Source organism: Mastomys coucha, unplaced genomic scaffold, assembly GCF_008632895.1.
Source record: "Mastomys coucha isolate ucsf_1 unplaced genomic scaffold, UCSF_Mcou_1 pScaffold18, whole genome shotgun sequence".
Taxonomy (NCBI): Eukaryota; Metazoa; Chordata; class Mammalia; order Rodentia; family Muridae; genus Mastomys; species Mastomys coucha.
The window spans coordinates 1,795,919-1,811,491 of record NW_022196900.1 but is presented as its reverse complement, the minus strand read 5'-3'; positions in this window follow the sequence as shown (position 1 = coordinate 1,811,491).

The following is a 15,573-nucleotide window of genomic DNA, read 5'->3' as shown; positions in this document are numbered from 1 at the left end:
ACAGAGACAGAGACAGACAGAGACAGAGAGACAGAGAGAGAGACAGAGTGGGGAGACTTAACTGCTGGGAATTAAACCCAGGGTCTTATGCTAGGCAAGCATCCTACCACTGAGCTATATACCCATCGCTCTGCAGCTACTCAAGTATTAGAAGGTCCGATCTTCATTGGTGATGGACTATCTATCCCTCATAATCAGCAGCTTATAAAATCAGGAACAAAAATCAGAACTCCAACAACTGGTCAAAACAATTGAATCTTCACTGTATCTAGCTATGGATAGGATATTCTAACTACTTGGAATGTTTTAGATTTACTGTGTAGTTAGAGGCTTTTTGGTAGAGAACGAAGGCATGTTATGGTCCCTTCCTTAAGAGATAATAAAAAACAAAGCTAAACAAAGCAAAGCTAAATAAAGAAAAACCAAAACAAAAAACCATTACCACCACCACTCACAACAACAAAAATAAAACAAAGCACAAAAGATTAATACAAAGAGACTGTTGTTTCCTCTTAAACAATTTCTATGTGTAGTCACCCTACTTTTGATCAATGATAATCAAAGTAAGATTATCCATATCACAAAATAAGTCAATTTGTTTACCTAGGAAATAAAATAGTAACTGCTTTTCAAGTAGTTTTCCTTCCCTTTCTTTCTCTCTTTCTTCCTTTCTTCCTTCCTTTCTTTCTCTTTCCCCCCTCTTTCTTTCTTTCTTTCTTTTTTCTTTCTTTCTCTTAAGGTAAGTGAGGGGTGGTGGACCATGAGAGGAAGCCTGGTAAGTTTGAGCTAAGGCTAGAAGCTCCGGAGACCCTGAAGGGATGGTAGGATCTTTGCCCGCTTCCTGCACCAGGCTCCTGCCACAAAACCCCCAATAGATTTGTGGCCATTAGTTACATAAGGGCAACACCCCAAGCCTTTTCACATGTAGATGAATCATCCCTAACATTTCAGACTGGGCTCAAAACAGAGTTCTCCATGCTAATGAAGTACCTAGAGGCCTGGAGGGCTTAGCCAATAAGCTTTCCTTCCTGGACATTCCTCCCAGGAAAACATATTTAATCTCAGGTCCACCCTGGGAAGTGGGGTGTTGTTTTATTCATCCACTTTTTGCCATGACAATAAACTGTTTAGAACTATGGACTGTCTCTTTTCACTAAGATCCTCATTGGAGAGCCATGAAGAAGGCCAGAGCCTGAGAACTTCCCCTGGTGGTGGCATGGGACAAGTGCAGTCAAATTCCTGGCAATCTGCCTCCCCAAGCATGCATGCCTAGTGGCAGTGGGCCAACAACCCTACAGGTAAGGTCTCCCCATTAAGCCCAGACTGACTTTAAATTCATCATCCTCCTGTCTCAGCACCTTAGTGTTGAAGTTATAGGTATATGTCATCATACAAATTTTTAGAAGAGTTTAGAGTAGTCTTTTAAAGTCCCTTGAAATTGTGAAATAGAGCAGAGAGCTTATCATCAGATTTTGCCTTCAGAGCCCATGTGTTTGGAGAAACTCTCATATCTTCTTAAAGTTCTTGGTCTTGCCCCAAAATGGTTTCTCTGCTTTGTGCAAGAGAACCTTGTAAGCATTGGTCCCAGAATGTTGACTCAAGTTCCTGGAAACTGTCTGCTCAGGTCTGATTTGTGCTTGTCATCCTGAAATGTGATGTTCCAGGAAAAGTCTTGGCTTTGTAGTCAATACTTCTAATTATTCTGTCACAAGAAGGACAGATTCTTATTGAATCTATGCAAATAGTTACATTGTCAGGAAAACGAGAATATCTTAGAGTTTCTGTCCTTCAAGGATCAGGCAAAATGTTAACAGATAAATGTTTCATTTCTGATTAAAAAAATATAATCAACCTAATTTTAGTGAACTATAGATAGTTTAAGAGAAAAAACAAATTACTTGTATCAAGAATACAGGACACGAGAACATCAAGAGTATTCCAAATAAAAGCCATAGTTGTAAGTCCAGCCTTGTGTTGAATGCCTGTCATTTTAGCTACTTAGGGAAACTGAGGCAGAAGGACTCTAAATTCAAGGCCTCCTTGAACCACAAAGTGAGTTCAAGGCCATTTTGGACAACTCATTGGGAATCCATCTCAGATTAAACAGTATATAAAGGACTAGGGATAGAGTGCTCATTGGTAGAGAGGATATCTGTGCTTGTATCAAGACCCTAGATTCAATTCCTATCAGCGCCAACAACAAACCAATCAGCCAAGCAGCCAAACAAAACCTGTGTAATTTGCACTATTTTAGTCAGTGTTAAGGAGTCAGTTGCTATTTTCTTCTATACTGGTTATCTCACAAATATATTCACTTCTCTTTCAAGGTTCTAGAAGCCTGGACACCCTGACTCAGGCCAGATCTGAGGTCTCAGAGCTTTCTGACTGTGTCAGTACATACCAAAATCAATATTAAGTTAAATTTATAATGAGATATCAGAAAAATAATGGATTGATCAGGATACTTAGTTATATCTGTGGCATATAACACTCACTATAAAAACAAACAAACCACCAACCAACCAACCAACCAACCAACCAACCAACTAACCCAATAAAGATTAAGACTGAAAGCATTGCCTCTACACTGATGTCAGTCTCAGCCTCAGCATACGAAGGCCAGTGAGGGTACTGACATTTTCTGTAAATTTAATATAGTGTTTGATTATTTATATTGACATTTTACCCCATGAATATAACACAGAAAGGCCTAAGAATCTTGTTTAATTACACTTCTCAGCTTCTCAGCAAAACCCAATTATCTTTTGAATCCTGTGCTTACATGCTAAAAAGTTTTTAGTGAGTTTCCAGGGCCCCCCTGGGAAATCTGCATCAGTTTTAAGTGCAAATGATACCATTTAGGAGATCTGAGGCAGGAGGATCACATATTCAAGGTCTATCTGGGCTATGGAATGAGCTCAAGGTCAGCCTAGGTACTTAGACACTGTCTCAAAACAATTAGTAAGCTAATAATAATAATAGCAATAATATAATAATAATAACATAAGAAGAGGGCTGAGAGATCAGTGGTAGTATTTTTGTCTAGCATGTCCTGGGTTAAAGTCATAGTACCATTATCACCATCCCCAACCCTGCCACCCCAAACCTATTTACAGTTAGGATTTTAAAAGGAAAAATAGCAGATGTTGCTGAGAGATTTGAGTACTTCATGGAACTTGAACTTGGAATACTATAACAAAAGACTTCAGTTCACTACATACATTATTTCCCTAGCCATATTGGTTGTGTAGCATGTTTTCTTTTTCTGCAATAGTCATCTTATTTTAGATGAAATAATTTTCCCCAATAAAATAGTATTTTATGATTCTTATAGAGTTTGCAACAAGGTTGTTTCCCTTTGCCCTTATTGATTTTAATAGATGCACTATTATATTTGTTCCAGTGTCACATAGTTTCTCTTTGTGACAAAGAATACATTTATATGAACAGATTCAAATGTTTGCACACTTTTGTACCATATGAAAATAAAGTTGAGGTGGATAATATAGAGTAACTGTATAGAACTTGACTAATATATAAATAAGGCCCTGGATTCCCAGTCTCATTTCCACACAAAGAGGTCTAAGTACAGAGTTAAATTTAGTCTCAGTAATTAATATTTCAGTACTTACTTATCTTACTGAGACACAACCTTGATATTTAATGAATGCTTATTACTTAATTTAGCATAAATCTAGTATTGTATGTGAGCAGGAAGTTTTAGAGAAACTATTTTAAAGTAGACATGGAAGACATTACTATTGGTATAAACCCATTCCACTAGATGCTTGTTAACCCACTGGTAGCTTGGATCATCTTCACAACTCCCTTTCCCTTACCTTTCCACTAGATTCCCCATTAAGAGGCTTTGGTTGTAAATCATACTGTGGTCCCTTATAGCCATTTCTGTCTTATGCACTCACCATCCTCTCCTGCCTGGACCAATAACCTCTTCCTATCTGTAGGTATTTCTTTTGTTAATCATAGACATCCATTTATCTAGTCTCCATGGATATGCCAAAAGGATCTTCGAAGATGCATATCAGCTCATTGGTCTCTCCCTCAAATGGCTTCCCTTTCCACACAGCATCTTACTTTGGTCTTTTACCCCAAATTCAGAGACATCAGCCTTCATCTCTGTCTTTAATCTCACCCTAATTTACTCCTTTCTCCACATGCTAGTCTAAGGTCTTATTATCTGTTTTGTCATGGCAATGAGAAAAATAACAAAAATACATTCCATGAACACATCTTTTCACCTCTACTTTTAGGAGATATCCAACCTCCACCATTACTAGATCATCCATCCTATCACCTGGCCCATGGACTCAACATGGACTTGATATAATTATTGCAATAGATTTTGTGTGGCTTTTCTCAACAGTCTTGCTGGCCAACTTATTAGCCATACTTTCAAGGTAAGCCATTTCTTAGCTCCAAACCTTCCCATCATGTTAGGCTATGTTCAAAATCTTTCCATTTCATTTACAGTACAACTCACGTGAAGAAGCCACCCTCCCACCTCTCATGCTCTCTCTCCTCACTCTCCCTCTAACCCCCTTTTGCTACAGCTAGATAGATTTTTCGTTGTCCTTTAATGTGTTAGCAATCTCTTCTGTCTCAGGGCATTGACACATTCCAATCTGTCTGTCTGTAATGTTTTGACCATGTATCTCCTCATTAGTTCTAAGTCCCTATCACTAGGAAGTTAGGTATAACCTTTTTGTATCATTAACAACCATGATTCTGTGGAATGACTACTCAACCATGTTTCCCCCCTTAAAACTGTTGTTATTTGACACATTTCATATTGACTTGTCCTACTTCAGATGTCAAGCTGACATAGCCTAGAGTTGTTCAAGGGAGCCTCCACTGAGGAATTGTCTAGATAAGATTGGCCTGTGGCCATGTCTTTGAGAGACTGTCTCAGTTCATAATTGATGTGGAAGAGTGCAGTGGACAGCCACATCTTGAGGCAGGTGGGTCTTGGTTGTAGAAGAAAGCAAGCTAAGTATGAGCTGGAGAGCAAGCTAGCAAGTATCCTCCCTCCCTGGTTTCTGCTCCAGGTCCCTCCACTGAACTGCTTCTCCACCTTCTGTCACTTGTAAAATGTTACATGGAACTGTAAGATAAAGTTAACCCTTTCATCTCCCAAGTTGCTTTGGTCAGTGTTTTACTACAGCAACAGAGACTAAACTAGAACACTTGTTTGTTACTAGCTTATGGCTTACACTGTAATACCAATCCCAATGAGATGTGTGTTCTATGATGGCCTAGGCTTTTTCTGTATTGTTTAAACTTTATGTCTCATACCTATATCATCACTGAACACCTAGGGAGGTTTCAATATTCATGTCCAGTGAATGAACATGTCTCAGGGTTATTCACATATATGAGCTCCCTCGCTCTTCCTTTGTTTTATTTCTGAGATAGGCTTTTGACAATGCATATCAGGGCTGGTCTTAAATCTACCAGGTCCCTGCCTCAGTATCAAGTCCCTGGTTTGTATCCCATCCTGAATAATGAGGTTTTTCCACTTTGGTACACTTGATGTTTTGAGTCATATAATTCTTTCCTGTGGAGCCTCTAATGCATTTCCTGTATTTTTCAGCATCTCTTTTCTTGACTCACTAGGTGCCAGCATTACCCTTCTAGTTATGACAATGAAAGCCATCCTCAGACATTGCCACATATCCTGGGGGGGGGGTACCCAATTGACCCTGGTTAAGACTCCATTCAAATGTTGTTTCTACCAAAGTTGAATGCATGTTCTTTCACTTTGAGCTAGGACCTATGTATCTATGTTTAGAGATCTCAGTCCACCCTATCTCAAGGTGTTTAGTGAATCTGAGTTCAACCGTATTATAGGATGTGTATATGAGTAGCTTTTTTGTACATATACACTTTTTCCTCCTATTTGTCTATAATCACTAGATTGTGACATCTTCAACTGTAGATGGTATGACTTTTTTTCTCCTTATCCCACGTCTTTTGCATCCTACTACCACACAAAGGGATCAATAACTGCTTTGGAGTGTTTGAATGAACAAGTGCCTCTAACTCCCTTTGTGTAGGTAGATACTCAAATACAGAAGATATCACCCTCCTCATTCTGGTAGTCAAGAAATCAACCAGGGCTTTGACAATTGTATGATACCATAAGTGACTGTGCAGTAGAAAATTCTGAGAAATGGAATTCTGAAAATTAGAGCCAAGTCCCCTGCTGTACAGAAGCACCTCATATCAAAGAGAATCATTCAAAAGTCAGCACAAGCTTAGGTGGTTTGGTTTGTTTGAATAATTTAGGCATTCTACATCCAATGCACTAGGGCTGGGTAATTTTCTGCTCTATTTTCCCAGAACATGAGATGAAGCTATCATGGACATTATTTCTCCCTTCCAAAATGTTCCTGAAAAGGCAGATCTGAGATAATTGACATGAAAACAAGCTCGTAACTCCACCTCTCTGGTGTTGCTGAGCCATTTCTATGAGAGTAGCAGTGATTTCATTCTCCCATTTGGACTATTTCGGTGAAGGAGGATGAGCAATTTAATGTTTTGTTTCTAAAGGATTTATGGTTTCTTTCCTGCTTTTCTCTAGAAAAAAAAAGAGCTTGCCTTACTCTGTATTGTTTTTTCCCCAAATGTTCAAATTGATTTAACATTATGATAATAAATTCAGCAAAATTTAAATAAAAAAGTTTTAAGTTTTTTTTTTTTACTTTTATCTTTTTACTTATATATTTTTGCTTTCTCATTTTTTTCTTTTTATTGAGTCTGGGACCCTAACTCATGCTGTGGTGCTGACCACATTCATGACTAGTTAAAAGTGAAGATTAACTGTCACAAGTCTCGCCAGCTTGACTCAAACACATCACTTTTGAATCAGGATACTTTACCCTCAGGCCCCCAAAGTCTCATGCTCAGCTCATAACCCAAACACATTTTTTTTTTAATCTCTAAAAGTACCCCAGGTGTCAACAGTTCCAATAGTGTTCTAAGTCCCTAGTGTTTGGTCTCTTTTGAAAGGCAAGGGAGATGCTTGATAAAAAGAAGTCATATATTTCCAATATATAATGAAATAGAGCAAATATCATTCTAGGAGAGAAGACAGCATGGAAAGGTTGAGCCAAAAAGTAAGACTATATTCCAGCAAGCAAATGCCAAAACATGCAGTGCCAAAATGCTATTGAAGAGGCAGAGGCAGAGAGGCAGATGTGAGATAAGTCTCTCTCTCTCTCTCTCTCTCTTTCTCTCTCTCTCTGTCTCACACACACACACACACACACACACACACACCTCCTCATCTGTCCCTTGTCTTTCTTCTTAAGCCTCTGATCCTCTAATAACAACTATTCTGTTTTCTTCCTCCCTGAGAGCAACCTTTTTAGATTCCATTTCCTAACAGTGTTATAGTAGCCTGGGCTTCCCTAGTAAAGCTACTGAATGGCATAGGAGACCATGCCTCATGAAGTTCAGTCAGGAAGACTGCTGAGAGTGTGGGTCTATCTGGAGCTAGATAGCAAGAGTCTATCTCAAAAAATTACACAGAAGAAGTGGAAGAGGTCACACAGCTTGGAAAGCTCCTCCAAGGATTTAATTTTTATTTTAATCATTTGAAAACTACCAAAATGACATGCGAGAGATGAAATAATTATATTGACTTTCTCAGTATAAAGAAACAAACAGATAATTTATTTCACTAGTTGGTTATCCAAAACTAAATGTTTAGCCCTGAAAACATATATATGAATAACATAATACAGATTGAGCAGGTTATAGTTAGGAATATATATTTATATACACATATGTATATAATGGCAACTAATGAAAAAAGAGGCCATGGATTTAAAAGAGATCAAGGAGAGAGGTATGTGGGAGGATTTAGAGGGAGGAAAGAGAAAGAGAAAATGTTGCAATCATACTGTATTCTCAAAAATAAAAAAGAAAAGAAAGAAAACTAAGATATAGACTCAAAACCATTTCCTGTTATTTAGTCATTATGTGTGGAAAACCTCAAGTAATCCAAAAGAGCAAGTAAAGAATCTAAAATATACATTTAAAATGTTGACATTAGCCATTTTTGTTTTATTCAAGGTTTTTGCTCATGTGTATAACGTCGGGCTTTTGTTGAAGTCTGTATTTTCTGCTTCCATTCACTTATTTTTGGACCCTGTTTCTGTCTTAAACAGAACGTTTAAACAAGTGGTGAATGTTGTCAGAGCTTTCCCTGGCAAGAGAATTTGAAGGAGGATGCAGGGATGGAGGAAAAATGGAAGATGCACAAAGAAGGGAGAGGTAACATGGAGAAAAGCCTGTGTTGAGCAGCCACATGTATGTATCTCAGCATGGCCACATGTATGTGTCTCAGCATGGCCACATGTATGTGTCTCAGCCACACATGGGACCCTCAAATGTGTTCATCTGGGGATGAACAAAACCTTGTTAGTACTCAGGCATTAGGGTATGTTTGACATGTTTATAGAACTAATTAACTGATTAATAAAACATTCTTAGCTTTTCTGGATGTTTTACATTTCAAAAAGAAAACACGGTGGGGGAGGTTTCATCCTTGCTGGCCCCTGCTTTCTCTGGGCATCCAAGTGGAAATGGCTGTTGCAGTTCATGGGTGCCCATGTTCCTTTCTTTATTTTGTCTTGTTCTGGTTTTGGGAAGAAGGGTCAGAAAACAATAACTGCATCAATGCTGCCTTTTCTGCTCCCAGCACAGAGTTAATTTGGTTCATTGCTTGCTCATTTCCTGTAGGTTGCGAAGAAGCCAACTCTAAATTCAAATGCCCGGATGCCATGCTGGCTTCCCATGTGACTGGTAGGGTGTGTGTGCATGAGTGAAGACTGGCATAGTGAGCCTGCATGAGCCTTTGTGTTTGTAGGCAAAGGCAGAGGAGGCGGTGACCTGGCTTCAGTCACTCGCCGTGTATGTGGCTTATTTACTTCCACAATAACTGTATGTAGCTTACGAGTCTCCAGTCATATTTGTCCAGTTATGAAATGGTTCTTGTCTCATTAGGGGTGTGCATGAGATTGGATTGGAAATGCTTCAAGCTGTCTTTCAGTCCTCCATCACAGTTAGACTAGCCAGCAAAATCCTTGGAAAATGCACTCCACATACTTCACACAGAACCCACAGCTAAATTAAGATGTTAATGACTGTGTTGATGACGCTAGCATGGAGATACCAGAGTGGTACCTGGAAGGAAATGGTTTCTCCTGCCAAATCTATTCAGAATATTTCAAGCAATTGGGCATTTTCTTTCAGTGATGTCTCTTAGCCTGAGGGATGTGGTGATGGGTGAATTTTATTCTTCTTTCACCATGAAGGGCTGTAATGGTTGTGGTGCATCAGATATAGAAATGGAGTGTTCTAAATGTCATCTCAATACCTTTTCTCCCTCTGTAGGAAATGTCGCCTTGTACTTAAGGTTGCCCCAGGACACTTCTGGCAGAGGATATTTGACATCTTGTTTTGGTCCTCAGCCATGTTAGTATTCCTTTATCTCTGCCCTCTGTAGCTACCCTTTCAGTTGTGACTCATGTGTTTCAACAAGGATACACTCTACTATAAAGTAACTTCTTTACCAAGACTGTTTGTTATTTAGAAAGAAGAGATTTTAGTATAAATTTATCACATAACTAAACTTTTATTCCTTCCATTATACCTCCACATCAATGTATTTATCAATTATTTTTCTTTTTAATCAATGACACCTCCACCCTTCAAGGTAAACACACAGGTACTGTCTGTCCTCAGCAGCTCTCTCTTCAGGATCCCTACATCTGTTCATCAAGTCCTTTAAGTTATAACTTAAAGACATCTCATAATTCCAAGTTTTCCTTCATTTCCATGGTTACCTCCTATTTCAGTATTTAATATATACTTCTATTCTTCCAATGGATTACTATGATAGCCTCATAATGGGATATAATTTAAATGTAATAATGGTGCATTTACAAAGATAAATTTTTATACATCTCCCATGTGCACATAGAAATATGGTATTGAAAATTCTCTGCAGTAAGGCTAATAAGAGATTTTCTTAGTTTGTCTGCCCATAAATAAAATCTCAAAAGATTCTGGTATATTGAGAATACAGAGGAAATAATGAGTAAATTCAGTCTGATGACATTCTCTTGGCTGTGATAGATATCTGTTCCCTTTGTGTTTTATATTTGTAGCTCAATCTCAATTAAAATGTGATGAAGATTAAGTTTTAAATTTTGCAAGATATAAATCAAACAGAGTGCATAGTGTTTCACAAACAAATGAATGATGGCATAAATAAGACTATGAATATTTGAAAACATAGCTCAACTTAAAACCAATAGATAAATCACCGGGAGGCAACCATAAATAGAATGTGTAATATCCCAGCTGTGAACAGGGGCAACAGCCAAGGGGCTACTGAAAACATATTGAGAAATATATTGAGATCTTAGAACCTTGGCTTGATGTTTTAGATACTCACAGAAAGAGAAATGATTGTCCATGAATCCCAAATACAACAAGACTCATTAAGGATATTCCCACACCCCCAAATGAACAATATTGAGTAACCTCCACAGTCTTTGGAAAAAAGCATAAGTGTTTGCCTTCAAATGCACTTGTAGAGTGGGGGAGAATACCTTTGAGAAGTTAAACTTTTGAGTGATGTCTGATGCATGTGTTAAGGAAGAAAATTAAGGGTCAATGAAATACCCTAGGCCTTGAAATGTGGTGTAGGGAGCTATACCAAAAGATGCTTACATAGTTCAGGGAATGTTTGACCTTCCCACTGTAAATGTAACTTTTATTGGCTAGATATAAATGTCATCTCTGAGGCTTACTGATGTCATCTCTAGCTCATTCTGAACTCTGACTGGCTGGTTCAACTCAGCTGTTCTGGCTCAAACTCTTCTCCAAGCTGACTGATTCAATCTGGGTTCTCTCAGCTTCTCACTGAATTGTTCTTCTTGGCCTTTAACTGGCAATTTGTTAGAATATTCTGCTTCCTTGTTATTCTCTAGCTTCAACTGCCTCTCCTGACCTACACTGAACTGTATTAACTCATGAATCAACTCAACTCCACTGTATTGGACTCACTGACTCCCAACTGACTCTCCCTCCTTGTGATGCTCTTAAGAAACTCCTCTTTCCTGTGCTGTTCTCTAAGTAGCCTCTCTTTACTGTCTTTTCTCATGAGAGTTGAGTGTATCCTATCTCTGACTCATTCTATCAAATCTTTCTCTGATTTATTATTTTGTCTGCCCCTCAATTAGGTTTCACTTTCAAACATGGCTGCTTCCTATAATCTATTTTTATCTTAAAGGTATATATGAAGGGCATGTCTGTATACCAGCAAGAGGGATTAAAGGTATGTGGTATGTCTGCATTCCAGCTGGATCATACAACCTAGGTCCTTAGATATGATCCCTTGCCAGAGCAGTTGTGTTGCTGGATTAAAATTTCTCTATACCCCCAAAATTAATAGAGAATTATGTGTAGAGATGATCTCACCCTGAAATTGATGGCATATATATATAGAATGAACCACTGTAGAAAAGTCATAGAAATATAAGTGAAATAACCCAGATGCTTACAATTAGAAACAATAAAATGATCACTAAAAATTGCCATCACTTTATTTAAAATGTTCAAACAGACCAGGGGGAAAAGTTACAAGACAGTCATAAAAATGCACAGAAAGAATTAGATATCAGCACATGCATTATAACACACACACACACACACACACACACGAACATTCTCACACACATACACATGCAGGCACACACTCATGAGTTTACCTTTCAAGAAAAAAAAAAAAACGACGTGGGCTCATAAAGTCTGTTGACATTCATCCAGCTCTTCAGGGCAATCATTTCCTGTTAGGAGACTTGATTTTATGGGCTGCTCTGTTATCTAAATTGAGTCTTGCATTTTCTTCTTAGAAAGTAGCTGGTTTTGTGTGTGTGTGTGTGTGTGTGTGTGTGTGTGTGTGTGTGTGTGTGTATGCACATGTGTAGGCCACAGGGCAGTGTTAGGTATCTTTCACTATTACTCTCCACCCTATTTTCTGAGACAGAATGCAGAACTCACTGATTAGCTAGCTTAGTTGCCTCCAAGTGTGAAGAAATCTATGTATATTCCCTACTTCCCAGAACAATGATTAAAGATATGCTGAACCATATATGGGTGCTGACAACCTGAAATAAGTCCTCCTGCTCACCAGGCAGGGGCTTTTACCGAATCATCTCTCCAGCCTTGACAAAGCTGCCCTTAACAAGACATCTACTCTTGCCTATGTTAGTTTTTTATTTTTGTTTTTTATGTATGGGTATTTGTCCTGCATGTATGTCTGTGCACCATGTGCAGGCAGTACCTGCAGAAGCAGGAAGAAAGTGTTAGAGACTTTGAGGAATTACAGATGGTGCTCTTAGCTGCCAAGGCATCTCTCTAGCCTCACCCTTGTCTGTCTTGACATAGAGGGGGTATAAATGCCATTATCTCGCTCTGAACACTAAGCCAGAATTAATAAATGGTTTTGCTTTACCACAAGGGGCATGACAAGAATTTCCATGCACATTGGTGGAAAGTAGTTATTGAGCACTAGCAAATTCATGATGTGCACATTCTAAATGTTAAGAAATGAAGGAAGAGTGATAAAGATAGTCCCAATGAAAGCCATGCAAGGAGAAGAGGCAGAGAGTTGTACATTTGGAGCAATCTGATATGTGCTTAGGAAGAACATTAAGATAGGTAGCAGGGGATATTACTTTCTTTCAAGTAGTTTAAAAACATTTGGATTTTTATAAGTAATATAAAATAAAATAATATAACCTAAAATATACAACTGGATTCTCATTTATCCATTGTCCATTTGTTATATGGGGTGACAGTGAAGGGTTGGGCAAAGTTAGTGCCTCTAGACAGTAGGGGATTTTGCATTTTATTCTGAGAAACATCAGAAGTTATTTGAAGGTTTTAAAGCAAACAAAGTAAAGATTTATGATTTTAAAAGGTGACTCTTTTAAAAGGGAGAATTGACTATTGATTAAAATCAGGAAGATCGTTAGGAATGAAGGGCAGTAAATCTAATGTAGCAACAACAGGGTCGGCAGTGAAGGGAGAACTAGACTCTCCCTCCTTTACCTAAGATAGCAGAGCATGCTTTGCTTTTTATTTAAGACACACGACTAAGGGAGAACAAGAGCAAGAGAGTGACAGAGGTGGGAAGTCACCTGGCCATTTAAAATTTATCTATCTATCTATCATCTATCTATCTATCTATCTATCTATCTATCTATCTATCTATCTATCTATCTACCTATTTAGCATCTAATGGAGTTGTTCCTATGCTAACTAGGTACAAAAGGTTAGTAAGTCTGTGGAGCTGTGGTGCACTTTCATCTTAGAATCATCATATGACAGACAAAGGAGGAAAAGATTCATTGGCTTTTATCTCCCTTTGGTGTGCTGAGTTTTCTGAACATGTGGGCTATGCAAGGTCAGACATGTATGATAATCTAGGTCTTAGGCATTATAACTAAGAGAGTCCTGGGTCAGGGGCCTAGTGATGCAGAAAAAGAAGAGAGGTATTATCATTTGTGCTTTGTAAAGATGGCCAGAATTCATGACAGTCTAAAACAAGAGACTAGTGAAACTAAACTCTCAGGTGGTGCACACAGCCTCCATGAAAAATCATTTGTTATAAATGCAGGAGGTATGACTATCCTGTGACTTACATGATGGTGTGACACAGTGACAAGAAGGAGAAACGAAGTGTCAAGTGAGAGTTAACTTAAATTATACAGTGTTTGACATCTCTGAGAATATACCCGGGGGTGCCTGTAGCCACATGCAGGGCTTCTCAGGGGAAGGGAGATATCACAAAGATTTCAACCATCAACTAGGTTGATGAAGATACGAAAGACCAACAAGTGGTGACAGAATTAAACTTTTCAAGGCAGAGAAGCTCTGTGTGAAGACTTGAAAACAAAACTTGGGTGCAAGAATCATTTGGGGAACAGTATCCTTGGAACATATAATCTGGCTTTGGAGTGGGCTATAGGAAACCATTCAACTGGGAACATAGAAGCGGGAAGTCTATAGAGCTCCCTGAGCTAAGGGGGGGTTAGATTTTATAACAATTGCAATATATGAAATACAATGTTTTCAATAGTTTTAAAAGACCATTCTATATATATAGGATACAAATACACTGGAGAAACACAATATTTGAACAAAAATGGTATGTGACAGCATTTAATAGATAGTTGGATTGTTCTACTTTGTACAGAGGACCAACATAATGGGAAGTGAGAATTGACTCTCAAGTAAGTGGTCCTCTCACTTTCACTTGAATGCCCCAAATAAATACACAAACAAATAAGTAAATGCATGTATGCATACATACATACACACATACAATTAAAAAATAAACCCATGAATTTAAATCTGGACTAACCTTCAAACAATTGCAGCTATCTTCTGCCTCGATCAACAGCTCCCTTATAGATTGGAAGAAAAACCAGCATCATGAGTCACACTGTGGGCTATCTGCCATTTGCAATAGAATAGTTTCCCTTTATGGACAAAGACTTAAAACATAGGCAAGAGAGTCATTCATAATGGGCAAAGAACATAAGCAGAGTTAAGATGGAAACGGATAGAGTAAAGGACATTACAAGTCTGACAGTCCCCAGAGTGTGGAGAGGAACGGTTCTTGTCCTAAGTTTTCTTCCAGAGTGGCTGGCTCAGTGCAGACTTTGTGAGGAGAGCTGTACTCTGAGAAGGTCCTTGGGTTCATCAGCACACACACACACACACACACACACACACACACACACACACACACACACACACGCAGCACTGCATGGCTGACTACCTGCTTCTTCAAAATGGGAGAAATGGAGTCTTCCTGAAACTGAACCCTGCTAATCCTTGGGTGTGTGGCTGTGGCATATTGGCTACTGCTACCCTCAGATTAGTGAGAACTCAAATAATTGCAGTTGCCGGAATCACGAAAGACAAAGTGAGTGGTAGTGAAAACAGGAGAAATGCGTGTTGTATTATCAATAAGATCATCTGAAACATTTAGAGAAAGCATCACTGTGTGGTTGTCCTCACCAGTATGGATGTGTTATGTTACACATGGAGGCTGAATCTCAAATACTAAAAGCGTAAATAACGGAAAATAACGTCTTGACGCTGGAGCCTGATGTGGTGTGATTTGATTTATTCCACTAAGGGCCGCATGGCAATACTTTTCTCCAAAGCTTAAGAAAGGAACTTTCAGCTACCTGCCCCAGCATAGAAGAAAAATAAGTTTCAAAATGTTTTCTAGGTTAGAGCCTCCTAAACTACACTCATTGGACTTTATCTCCCAGTAAAATCCCTGTACCAGCTTGATACAAAAACGCTCCAGGGCTGCCCTTCTGCCACACATTGGTAGGTGAATAGCACCTACCAGTTGGGGTGAGGGGCCTTGAAACTCCCATAATGGGGGCTAGAGGCAGAGAGGGAGGAGGGATGCCAGGAGAGAGAGAGAGAGAGAGAGAGAGAGAGAGAGAGAGA